A 10,525-nucleotide genomic window follows, 5' to 3' on the forward strand; every position below is an offset into this window, starting at 1 on the left:
TGTGGCGTGTTAATACATGCGTCCCCTGTTGATATACGATGTCTTAAAGGGAAACCTTTAGGATACTCGCACCAGAAGTAAGAATTCTGTGATAACCTGTGGTTTAATTCTCTGGGAATATCCTTGTAGTTAATATACCCAAGGAAGCTACCAAAAGGAACTTTCCATCAGGACGTTATGGCCATCTCACCCAAAAATAGATTTTTCGCTTCGCTCAAAATCCGTTAAATCTTGACTGAGTTCAGTAAAGTCAAAGAACTAACTATATGACTCAACACCTCTGAGTGTGTCTACTCATATAAAAAATATTTGAAAAACCTTCTTTATATCCGACAAAGCCTTCCAGTTTTACAAAGTCAAAAGAGGAATGAATATACTTGGTTTTCTAAGCTGAGGCGCACTTGCTATCACTCGCACGGGTGCCCTTTTAGCTCGTTAAAGTTTCCTACTACCTAATCTGTTGCAAGTATTTTGCCTACATAGCATAATTGTTTTCAAATAATTACCAAGTAAAATTATTCGAAACTTATTTGCTATATAAAATTCTCTCTCACATATGTTTTGTGAATAAATAACGTGATGTAATAAAGAGATTATAAAATATTATGGTAAGTCTAAATTTAATAACACCACCTACAAAAGTCTACAACAAGAGCTTGTTTTCGGATGCACACTATATAATTTTGTAGTATTTCACACTAAATGTCTTTAGTAGATTCTGGTATTCAAAGAAAGTTTATAATAACATATTTTTCTTATGTTTAGTATAATTTATCCCAATGTGTTAAAAGATATGATAAAGTACAAACTCATGCAGTGTGCATCTGAAAACAAGCGTCTGTTGTTAATAAATTTAAACTTAACATTACCATACTTTAAAATATATCTATTCGTTAACATTATTTATTCACAAAACATATAGGGAGAAATTTAGATTAGCAAATAAGTTTCAAATCACATTACTTGGTAATAATTTGGAAAACAATGATGCTATTCGAATAAAATACTTGCAACAAATCAGCTTGTAGGAAACCTCTCCAAGTAAAAAGGGCATCCCTGTGAGTGAGTGCAAATGCATCTCGGTTAAAATAATTGAGTGCAGGTGTCACCCACAATTTACTGTTCAACATATTTATGGAAATATTAGAGGAACACATTTCCTATATACTTTCTCGATCACTCACAAACTAAAGTTAAATGTTTAGTGTGCCTGAAGGTAACTAGTACAGTGATGAATTTTTTTATTGGGGGATAGCGCGAACGCAGTCCCCCGCTACCAAAAATTTCGCACCCGAGTTGACCACATTTGGGTCAATCGCAAGGGTCAGCACCACCGGAGTGCAATGGTGAGCCTCGCCTTGGGGGAACCACCTTCGTGATCATGGTGTCCCCTGTGCCAGGTAAGTATGCTCTTCTCACACACCACAGCATCCATGCTGAGGTGAACTGAGTAAACCTCCCCTCTTATTGATTTTTATGTAATAAATTCTTCAAGTTTATCTATATAACACATTTAACTTGATAATGAGATGCCTGAATCATTTTAGGATCCCATAAATTAGTAACTCTCTGTGAATCATTGCGAACATACATTTTTTCTCAAGTATTTTTCAGTAACTTTCATTCAATGAATGTTTAATTTGGCTGTTGATGTAATACAAATCTTGAAGTACTTTTTACTAGAAAGCAAGAAAAATAATCACCAACCAGGCCAAAAGAAATTATATATGAAGAATTCAAGGGAACAAAATTAAAAATATACCAAATAAATAAAGAATAAGCTGAACTGAATACATATGCATCCAATAATCAATCATTCCAATGATTAGACATCCGTAAGATAAGTGGGTTGCAACTGTTTTGCATCTGCTGCTTAACAAGTATGCCCGTGACAAAACATCTGTGGAGATCCCACAAGTTTTCATTGGGGGCTGTTATGACATTTCCTCAAAAGGCCCCCGTCCAGAGGAAAGCTCCGGGCAATCGATAGAAGAAGTTTTCAATAGGTTAACTCGTCCTACTTGAGGAACCCTAAACATGATACTCGGTGAATTCTTTCCAAAATGAGTCCGTGTCACACATAAAGCTGGGGGACCAGAGATAATCTATTTCATTTAAGCCTTCTGGTTAAATATATATTACAAGACTAATTGGTTATCACCTACAAACACCTAACTACAATTTTTCTCAAAAGACAGACCTTAGTGGATAAGAATACACAGATATTAAATATTAATGTACCATAATTTTTTTTATGCAGATGGTGACTGTAGCAAACTACAGCCAATTGTTAAATCGAATTGTAATTGCTAAACTCAGTTGGCGTCTAGTTTGAATTATCAAAGTATAAACATACTTGTGACCCTTTATAAAGGTACACATTCTCCTAATGTGTATTTCTTAATACTCACATTACAGAAGTACACAAGGCAACCACAAGATCACTTGGAATTATGTGAAATAACTGAACCTACCATGGCTATAAAATTGAAAAATAGGCAAATTAAACAGACCAACTGCCTGAAAATCATCTTGTTTTACTGATGCCATGTTGCCCTTCCTGTTTCACATTATAAGCAGATCTAATGCTAGCAAAACTCTTGCTCTTGGAACCTATAGAATGGTACGGCAACCTTCTGCAAATGAGCAAGACTGGATCCTGCTGCACTGCACTATAGTAAGGGCACACGACAGCTCAGCATCTTCAGTAAGATTAGATTGGCAGTGTAGGCTATGACATAATCCTGTGATATTCTATCGTCTAGTTATGAGTTTTGAAATGTTGAACGCCTTGGAATGCATACAATGAAATTACTATAAAGGCCCTGTAGAGAGTAAGATTCCCCTGCAGCAATGGTCCAGAAAAAAAAACCCTAAAGTAAAGTGAGCAAAGTAAGAATATTTGTTTGGCCAAAACTAAACAATGATAGTGATTTCTTCCCTTAGAATATTTAACACAGCCTAACAGTACACACAGGCTATATTTTATTTTTCTTTTAGAAGTTATTTGCCACAACCATCATTGGACATTGGCTGTGGGTTTCTCCCTTCTACAGTAACCAATGTATGATCTAGAAGTGATAAATGAGGACAAATGTGGCATCAAGATATTGAAATCCTAGTAGTGCTTTTGACACAGTTGTGCATGAGCTATAAAATCATTTGCAAGCCATTGGTGTTATTGATGAAGCTTTTGAGAATTTATTTTGTTGATGATGAACCTTTTGTGAATGCAAAATATCTTTTGATTGACAGAACCTGTTGTGTACAAAATTCCTATTCATCATCATCATTATACCTTATCAAGCCAATGTCGAGCCCAAAACGAGGGTATTGTTATTTGACTCTCTGAGGTCTTAAGCAGGTCATATATGCAGAGGATTGGCGCATTTGCGCCATTCCTTAACGTGTATGGGGGGGGATAAACAGGACAAACCCAGTGCGACTAGCATGTCCTCTCATCCTGTCAGCATCAGGTCAATCCCGTCGCAATTGGCAGTATGGCCCACAAGTCTCGTGCATGTATGGGCACAGTCTAGCATTCTGACGGGGTTGCCTCACCTATTTTGACGCCTACAGTCACGGTCTCAACCAAGCGTATAGTATTCCATACTTCATCCCTTGATCGGAGCACTCTTAATATAAAGATAAACTGATTGCATTTCACAAGTTTTATAGGCATTTCATTGCTCTTTATTTTAGGTTTTCCCCTCACATTTTCATTCACCAAGTTATGATTTCCTTAAATTTCCTCTCCTTTTTCATAGTAGGCTACATTTTATCTTTAAAACCACACAGTATTCTGCCTTATTTGTGTAATAGTATATTGTATTCTGATAATAAACAGATACTGAAACAAAAGGAAAAAAATTAATATTCTGATTAAGTTTTATGAATTCTCTTCATAGGAGAAAACGAAGGTGTAAAATATGGTTAGAGGATAAATTAAGTAGCTACTGATAATTCTATCAACTTATGTATGTCTCTCTCACATTTTCTCTATGCCTATATCAAGGCAATCATTTTAAAATTTCTAAAAAATTAACGTGAAAACAAGTACGCCTAATTAAAATTAAATGTAGGCTACCAATTGTACTTGATACCCGATAACGTACCAAATTGAGTTAACAAGTACCAAATACGTAAGCATGTGGGCCTATCGAGGGTGCTCATGTTATGTATTATTGTAATAATGTACTGTATTACCTCAAATGTTACGTGTATTGCGCAACATTGCATCATATTGCGTTGATAAAACATGTTCGAGAATGTATATAACTGAAATGATGTATTTTGGTGTGAGGGTTAAAGCATTTATTAATTACCTCAAAGATAGGATGTGATTCTTATTACTTTTGTACTGGAGTAGGATTTAAGTCTTTTGAGAGCGATGCTCTATTGTTCGATCTGATGTTTTGGTTTGTAAAATTGTTTATGAGACGCTCGACGCTCAGCAGACAGCAGTTGGGAGTTAGTTGTTAACAGAGTCACAGAGTGATGTGATCACAAGTTGATTAAATGTATTTTAAGAATACCAACGTATCATTAAACCCCACCGAGAATAATTGGCAACATCGGAAGGGACTAACTCATGGATAATTACTAATAATTCTTCACTCATTTCAGGTGAGTAATATGCTGAAATCACCAGACGATTTACAACATACTTTATATTGGCGACGACAGGAGGACGAATGCACGCAGAGATCAGAGAGAAGCAGAAGAAACATTGGAGCCTTTGTAGATCAGCGGCCAGAAGCAGAAGAAAAATTTATTGTAAGAGAAGCAGAAGAAAAAGCCCAATGAAGATTTCCCATGCAGCCAACCAACCCGAATTTCATCAAACACAATCAAACAAAATAAGAAAGCAAAGTGAATTTTAAGGTTGGGTAGGATACAAAAATTGTAGGAAGTTACAAGGTGACTTTAGAACAGTAGCTTAACCTATTCTAGGTATCAAGGTAAGCAGTCAAAATGCCTTTAGACATTGAACATCCTGAACGATTTGAGTTTCGTTTTAGACTCGGTGCCAACGACAACTCATCGCTGGACCAAATCACACATCGCACAAGTTCATCACTTGGATAGCCTCCCGGGGGCTGAAAATTTCACTGCAATCCTCGTAGACTTTCGCCATGTCCATTGCCTTTCTTGGCAGTTGGGCATGGGATCTCTATGGCCTTGTACGTCATTGCAAGCGCCTTTACCAAGAGGACTGCAACTGTGACCACTGCACCAGTTACAAAACACGAAGAATCGAGCTTTTTGGCATGGCTCGTGTCCTTGTAGCGGAGCTTGAGGACATCTCAGTTTTTTGTCACAACATTAGATGTAATTGCAACTCTTGCAATGTCGCATCTTCGTACATCCGCAAGTACTTTCAACCTGATCCAGCTGCTTTGGAGGAGACTACTCCCCCTCCCAAACGGAAGAAGAGCCCTGTTCAATCTTCACCAGCTCCCATTGAACCCTCATCATCGCCTCTAAGGACACCAAGGACTGAGAACCTGGCCTCGCCCTTGTCTGTCCCCTCTCCACCTTCACAGACAGCACCTGTTGCAGCCCCCACTCCTTCTCCAGCACCTGTGTCATCCACTGCCATGGAGGTAGAGTCTCAGGGGGCACACACCTTGGACTGCAACTGTATTTCCTGTCTTCAAGACCTTCTACAAGAGGCCACTGCCATCGCTGCCAGTTCCCCACCTTCCCAGCAAGAACCCAAGAGACCTCTCCCAAAGTTTAGGCTCTCCAACAACTCCACATCCTATGCAGCAGTTACTGCCATGGCTGCAAAACCTGGCATTAAACTCTCAGCTAGACCAAACCGAAAGGGTGATTTAATTATCACTCCCAAGGACTTGGATACCGTCAAACACCTTCAAGAAGAACCGGACCTTACCCTGCTAGACCCTGCCTTAAATAGAAGAAAGGCAATCATTTCAAGATATCCTACCACTATGCCAATTTCCATTGTTACTTCCTGCAGCAATATAGAAACAGCTGACCGCTGCACAAACCGTGACAACGTCCCTGTCAGGAGGCTTTTAGCTACCTTCATAGGTCCTGTGCCTTCATCACTGGATCTTGGAGTCTGGGGGACGTTTCCAATTCAAGACTACACTCCAGAGCCTCTTCGCTGCTACCACTGCCAACGCTACGGCCATCAAAAGGAGGACTGCAAAGGCCCTGCTTTCTGTGGTGTTTGTAGCCAACGCCACACCATTGAGATGTGTATACAGGCCCACAAAAATGGACAAGAAACTCGCCCTAAGTGCCGCAACTGCTCCAAACAACATCATGACTGGAACAAGCGCTGCCCTGAACGCCTAAGGAGAATTGCTGCAATGAAGGGCACCAGTTCTCCTAAAAACAACAAGCCAGCTTCACTGCAAAAACCTAAGAATCAACGAACTCCTCGCCAAAGAAGACAACGCCAGCCTACCACTGTTCCTGCTCCTGCAACTACAAAGCAAAACCAGGCACCCATCGTCCCTGTATCTCCACCTGCAACTCCATTGCAAGCAGTTTCAACTCCTCATCCTGCAACCCCACCTCCTCAACCTACATCCTTGGCTCAACAAATTGAGTCACTCACCTTGCCTGACCTTATTCCCATTGCCATCCGAATCCTTGCCAAAGTCCTGTCCTTAACTTCAACCTCAAATCCCAATTTCCTGCAATCCCTGCAACCATTCATCAATCCAGTTCCAGAGCAGGGATAAGCTTTTAGCTTAAACCTCTCATATTTATCCTCCTAATCCTAAATCCTTCCTCCTTCAATCCTAATTCCTAAAAGGAGAATAGTTATTGCAAGGCTGTCTTCCTCATAAGGAAACAGCTCTTGTTTTTCCTTTCTCCTACAATCCCTTTCTCCCTATCATTCCTCTTCCAACCCTATCCTTGGGGGGCCTTTCTCGTACTTACTGACTGAGCGTTGTACAGAAATGGCCCCCCTCCCTTTTCCCATCACAGAGCAAGAATAAGCCTCTTTGCTTAACCTACTCCTATTCTCTCCTACTAAAAATCCTTCTCTCCTCTCCCAGTCTCTCCTACTCACTGGGACTTGCTACTATCAATACTTTTTTCTCTGACTAAAAACTTTCTTTCGTGGACCTAAAAAGGAGTCCCCTTTTTCGGTATACTTTCTACCCCTTTTCACGTCTAGTAAATTCATTCCCATTCCCATTCTCATCCCTCATTCATCATCCTCGCCCCTCATCCTTCATCCTTTTTCCTATCCCTTACCTAATATTCCTTTTAATAATACAATTTTTTACTCCTCTGGAGTATCTCCCTTTACAGATCCAATCGTGTACGGGCTGTCCTACGACAAGAGCCCGTGTCATGCTATAGGCATGGCAATCTACATGAATGAATGATGAACGATTTAGCATCACAGCTGAACCCAATTCTGTTGCAACACGATAGCAACAGTGGTGTGAGGAGTTTAAGATTTATTTAGAAGCATTAGGGAATATGAAGGATGCCCAAAAGAAGGCATTATTACTTCATACAGCAGGTAGAGAAGTTCGGGAAGTGTTTAAGACATTGCAGCCTCCAGATGACACAAGTGAAGCTGCAATAAGGCTCTTACCACATATTTTACTCCTCAGGTTAATAAATTTTTTGAAAGGTATCAATTTACAGCACAGGCATATCAGAAAGAAAATGAAAGTTTAGATGCATTTGTGACTAGACTAAAGAATTTAGCTGTTTCATGTGAATTTCTAGAGTTGGAAAATTTTATCATAGATCAAGTTATTGCACATTGCACATCACAAGAGCTAAGAAAGAAATTATTGCAAGATAAAGATTTAACATTAGAAAAAGGTATTGATAATAGGTAGAGCTTTAGAAACATCAAATAGGCAAAGTAACACAATAGGTAGTTCTATGAGCAATAGAATGGAAAATTCTAAAATTAATACAATAGGTTACAAGTGAAAAAACAATGAGAATCAGAGAAGGAATATGTCAAAGCCTAGTCATAGAAAAGTGCTTAACACTAATGTTCATAAATATCAGAATCAGGCATATACACAGAAACAACAGGAAAAAACCAAGTGTTATAGGTGTGGTAAAGCTGATCATCTCGCATACGAAGCAAAGAAATGCCCTGCTACTAGACAAACATGCCAGAACTGTAGAAAGATGGGTCATTTTGCAACTGCTTGTAGGTTCCCTAAACAGTACACAAAGAAAATAAATGCTACAGTTGATACTACTGGTCAAGAGAATAATGCGGAAAATGTTCATGATAATCAGGATAAGTCCAAAACTGATTTTGCGTTTTGCATAAATTCTGTCAATAAAAATGCAAAGAAACCTATCATGGTAGAAGTAATCATAAATGGTTTAACCAATTTTGATGCCTGCAAGTTGACACAGCAGCCGATGTATCAACTATGTCTGAGAAAACAGCTAAAAGCATTCTTAATTTGTTATTAAAACGTACAGAGTTTTGAAAGGTTATAATGGTTTTGATATTCAGGTAATAGGTGCTTCGAACGTAGACGTACACTACAAAGAACAGAAATTAGAGAGAATGCCATTAACAGTAGTAAAAGGTAAAGGACAAACTTTGCTAGGTTTGGATTGGCTACAATATTTGAAATTAGATTGGCCTAGTATTTTGAAGGTTATGGTAGACAAGATGAAAACAAAAATGAAATCTCTGTGGATAATATCAAATCAGAGTTTCAAGGCGTATTTTAAGATAAAGTAGGTACAGTAAAGAACGCAAAGACAATTTTAGTTTTGAAACCTAACAGTGCTCCTAGATTTTGTGCTCCCAGACCAGTCCCGTATCCATTGAAAAGTGCAGTTGAAACAGAAATCAGGAGATTAGAAAATGAAGGTTCATGGTAAAAGGTTACATATTCAGATTAGGCTACTCCATTAGTACCTATTGTGAAGGAAAATGGTCAGGTTACGTTATGTGGAAATTACAAAGTAATGTTGAATTCAAAACTACAATTAGCTCAACATCCATTACCAAATCCGAAAGACATGTTTGCAACTATGTCAGGATGCAGTGTTTCTTCTAAGTTAGATTTAAGACAAGCATTTCAACAGCTTCCCATGGATGAAACTTCACAAAATTATGTACAGTAAATACATCCTTAGGTTTGTTTAGGCCAAAGAGATTGCCTTATGGACTTGCAAGTAGTCCAGCTATATGGCAACAAACTATGGATAAGATTTTTTCAGGAATGCAAGGAGTATTCATTTTTATAAATGATGTTTTAATTGCTGGCAAAGACACAAGAGAACATAGAGAAAGATTGCGAACAGTTCTGAAGAAGTTAAAGGAACATAATATTAGAGTAAATAAGAGCAAATGTATTTTAGAAGTTGATTCAGTGGAATATTTAGGTTTTGTAATTGAAGGCAAGGGTATTCACAAAACTAAAAAGAAGATTAAAGCTGTACAATCAACTAAAGTACCAGAAAATGTTAAAGAATTACAATCATTTTTAGGTCTAGTAACATTTTATGGGAATTTCATTCAGAATTTGTCTACAATTGCACATCCATTGTATAATTTGTTGAATAAGGGTGTAGAATGGAAGTGGACTAAAGAGTGTCAGGAATCTTTTGAAAGAATCAAACAGGAAATAACATTACCTACATTCCTAGTACATTATCAAATGGATTTACCAGTTAAATTAGTATGTGATGCATCAAACATAGGTTTAGGTGCAGTATTATCTCATGTAATGCCAGATGGAACAGAAAAACCAACTGCATTCACTTCTAGAGTATTGAAGAAGGCAGAAAGGAATTCCTCTCAAATAGAAAAAGAAGGTTTAGCATTAGTGTATGGAGTTAAGAAATTTCATATGTATCTTTATGGTAGGAATAAGTTCACACTTGTTACAGATCATAAACCTTTATTAGCAATATTGGGTCCAAAAGCAAGTTCACCTACGTTGGTAGCTGCAAGACTACAACGTTGGGCAATTATGCTAGCCGCGTACCACTATGATATAGAATACCGTCCAACATCAAACATGGGTAATGCAGATGCTTTATCTAGCTTTATTACAGCAAAAGATGTAGCACACAGTACCAAGAGAGACCCAGTACTTAGTAAGGTTTAAGAGAGTTTAATGACAGGTAGGGACTTGTGTGGAAAAGAGGAAAATTATAAACCCTATAAGGATATATGGTATGAACTGAGTATAACACAAGGAATAGTGATGAGAGGTTCAAGGGTAGTTATTCCTAATTCACTGACGAATAAGATTTTGTCTGATATACATACTGATCACCAAGGTATTGTAAGATCAAAGTCAATTGCAAGAACTTTTGTATGGTGGCCAGGTGTAGATAAAGATGTGGAATCTTATATAGGGAATTGTATGAATTGTGTTATGCAACAGAACAATCCTCATTTTGCTAGAATGCACCCATGGGAGTTACCCAGGTATCCATGGCAAAGAGTGCATATAGATTTTGCAGGTCCTTTTTTAAATTATTTGTTTTTGATAGTAGTAGATGCTTACAGTAAGTGGCCAGAAGT

At 38.1% G+C, this 10,525-nt stretch overlaps 1 non-coding gene across 1 annotated transcript; it reads right to left on the reverse strand.

Moving 5' to 3' along the window:
* Positions 1-1,245: 1,245 nt before the first annotated feature.
* Positions 1,246-1,408, reverse strand: LOC137659355 (U1 spliceosomal RNA). Its single transcript, XR_011047487.1, has one exon. It is a non-coding gene; the product is annotated as a U1 spliceosomal RNA (small nuclear RNA).
* Positions 1,409-10,525: the final 9,117 nt, after the last annotated feature.

Source organism: Palaemon carinicauda, chromosome 19, assembly GCF_036898095.1.
Source record: "Palaemon carinicauda isolate YSFRI2023 chromosome 19, ASM3689809v2, whole genome shotgun sequence".
In the NCBI taxonomy this organism is placed as follows: domain Eukaryota; kingdom Metazoa; phylum Arthropoda; class Malacostraca; order Decapoda; family Palaemonidae; genus Palaemon; species Palaemon carinicauda.